This window comes from Pseudophryne corroboree, chromosome 11 (assembly GCF_028390025.1).
Source record: "Pseudophryne corroboree isolate aPseCor3 chromosome 11, aPseCor3.hap2, whole genome shotgun sequence".
In the NCBI taxonomy this organism is placed as follows: Eukaryota; Metazoa; Chordata; class Amphibia; order Anura; family Myobatrachidae; genus Pseudophryne; species Pseudophryne corroboree.
The window spans coordinates 157,589,571-157,592,742 of NC_086454.1; the positions used below are offsets into that span (position 1 = coordinate 157,589,571).

Genomic DNA, 3,172 nt, shown 5'->3' on the forward strand with positions numbered 1-3,172 from the left:
CTTTTCCCTGAAAGGATGGCTGCTCTGATAGCTGATCTGTGCCATGCCAAGTTGCCAACCTTTCCCTAAATTGTAGTTCCATTTTACTGACATGTATTTTATCGCATGGACAATAACAGTGCTGTGGTGTCCTTTAACAAAAACAATTACTCCTGTACACAGGTTGCAGGTAAGTGTCTAAGTAGATGGAAATAGCTTGAAATAAAGAACCCCAAGCAGAAATAATGGATCTGCCTGGGGGATTCTCTAAGCTCTTATGTACCTTTGGTACCGCGTACAGGATGTTTTTTTAGGGTGCTCTGTACTAAGAGCTAACATAATTGATTTTGATATAAGCAAATTGTCCATAGCTTTTGTAGGTCCAGTTCTTTCTTGAAACACATGGTGGGGTCCTGACCAAGCAGTCTATATGTGGTACTGTCAGCCAGTTGTTGGACTTCAACTTTTTTTTTGTAATCCAATAAATGTATCACACTGATCTGCCTTTGTCGGCCCGGCCATATTACTATATTCTCACGTTGGCTGAGATATTTAAGCACGTTGCATACTGCTGCAGACAAATTTGGGCAATATTTATGTATATTAGGAAGTTGTTGTGATATTTCAGTTTTTATTAATATCACAAATGTTTTCAAAGAGGCGTTCGTTGGTGGAGGATCAAATGCTGATCTAGGAGCGATTTTATAGAGTTCTTTTGGAAATGGATCTGTGAGAGCCGTTGCTGTATGTGACTGGATTCTTTAACACCTAAGGGACTAATTCAAACCATAACTTTAAGATAAGAAACATCTTGGGTGACATTAAGAGCAAAGTAGTCTTTGATCTGTAAACGAAGGTATTCTTTAAACTGGGTAATAAGAAGGAGGGTTACATTCAGTTTTCCTGAGGGATGACTCCTATGTGAGTGTAATGGTCAATAGAGACTTAGGCCATGGAGTGATCTGACCAGGTGATGGTGATAATGTCAACTATTGCTAATACATTCAGTACCCCACTACAACCCAGTATCACATCATTCTAGAGTATGAATCTGCAGGATTTGAGTAGAATGTATAGTCCCAGGAAGTTGGGTGGTGAACTTTCCACTTATCAAAGAGACCAGCCTCTGTAATTAGAAATGGATGGCTGATGAGAACCACTTGGCCCATCTAGTCTGCCCCTTTTGTAACCTATTGTAACCTCAAACCCTATTTGAATCTTATTTATTTTTAAAGATATCCTTCTGTCTATCCCATGATGCTTTGCGAAAGGATTGGGTATGTGTTAACGGCGGCTGGGATCCCGGTGGTCAGCATCCCGAATACTGGCGGGGGAGATGGGACAGACCTAACCCAGGTAGAAGATCGGCCAGCTTCCAGGCATGGGGTACTGAGCGGGTGGTAGATCATGGTCCTGAGAGGAGGGCAGAGAAGTGGATAGAGAGGGGCAGGGCCAGACAGAGCGGGGCCTAGGATGGAACTGGTGGAAGACTGAGGTGACCCGGAATATGCTGGATCCCTTTTCTTATTTTATCATGAGGCTAAAGGTGCTCACACAATACAACAATTTTAGGGAAATGGAACAATTTAGATGCATCTTAATGATAAATCGTTTGGAAAAGTGCATATCATTAGTGTTCCTGACTGATAATGATTCGATGTGTGGTCCCGCTTCTCTTTAGACTCATCCTCTGATCTTCCCGTTGACCAAATCATTTGTGCTTTTGCACATCAGATGTATCTAATGATACATCATCCGATCAGCGTCTGATCAGTCATTCTAGTGTGTGGGCACCTTAAGACTTGTCAGAAAGTGAACTAAATCAACAATTGTACACTGAAATATGGATTCTACAGCCACACCACACTGGATATGCTCAATCTCATCTCATCTGATCTTGGAATCTAAGCAGTGTTGGATCTGGTTAGTACTTGGATGGGAGACCACCTGGGAATACAAGGTGCTGTAGGTACTCCGAAATACTATCTGTGACTCCGAATTACTGCCTGTGCCACGCGCTTGCCCAGGGAGGCAGAGGGCGATTAGGGAGGTACATTTGTGGCTTAGAGACTGGTGTAGGAAGGAGGGGTTTGTGTTCTTGGAACACTGGGCGGACTTCTCAGTCAGGCGCCATCTTTTTTGTCACGATGGATTGCACCTGAATGAGGAGGGGGCTGCGGTGCTGGGGGGAAGGATGGTTGGAAGGTTGGAGGAGCTTTTAAACTAGGTGCCTGGGGGGAGGGTTTACCTAGAAACTATGGGTCATGCAGTGAGAATAGTAAAGATGGTGGTAGTGAACTAAATGGGGTTGGAGAAGGGGGAGGGAAAGAGCAGCCGGCAAGGGTACTTACATGGGTACAAAAAAGGGTAGTAACAGTGATAATACCTAAATATTAACTAACAACAATTGTGGTTCATCATTACAGCATATTGAAATTGATGTAAGTAGCAAAAGGGATAAGTATGTAAGTAACATAAGGGAGAATACTTATGATGAGGTGGAGCGCTTAGAAGGACTAAATGGGTAGATCAAAAGGAATAGTAAGTATGATGGGGAGGAGAGGGAGTGAGGAGAAGAACTGGCAGTAAGAGTAATTCTAGGGAGGCACTTGTAAACCATGACAGGATACACTTAAAAAAACTAATGGACAAGGGAAACACTAAGCTAAAATGTATGCTTGCGTACGCAAGAAGCCTAGCAGGTAAAATGGGGGAATTGGAATTGTTAGCATCAAAGGCTCAGTATGATATTATAGGTATTACGGAAACATGGTGGGACGACTCTCAGGATTGGGTTGCAATCTTGGAGGGGTATTCTCTTTTCAGAAGGGACAGGGCTAACAAAGGAGGTGGAGGTGTGTGTCTTTATGTTAAACCATCTCTTAAACCATACTTAAAGGAGGTTATTTACGAGGGGACTGGAGATAATGTGTAGTCACTATGGGTTGAAATCTCAAGTGGGGGTATTGATGCAAAAAAACTAGTCATAGGTACTTGCTACAAACAGCGGGATATTAGCATACATGAGAAAGAACAACTCTTGCGGCAAATTGAAAAGGCTGCGGGATTGGAAAACATCCTAGTTATTGGGATTTTAATTATCCTGATATAAACTGGAGTAATGATTCATGTGTTAAAGCTAGGGGCAACAGGTTTTTAAATATGTTAGAGGATCACTATTTGTCTCATGTAG

At 42.5% G+C, this 3,172-nt stretch overlaps 1 pseudogene; it reads left to right on the forward strand.

Moving 5' to 3' along the window:
- Window positions 1-1,827: 1,827 nt before the first annotated feature.
- On the forward strand, window positions 1,828-1,951 carry LOC134971191 (5S ribosomal RNA; annotated as a pseudogene).
- Window positions 1,952-3,172: the final 1,221 nt, after the last annotated feature.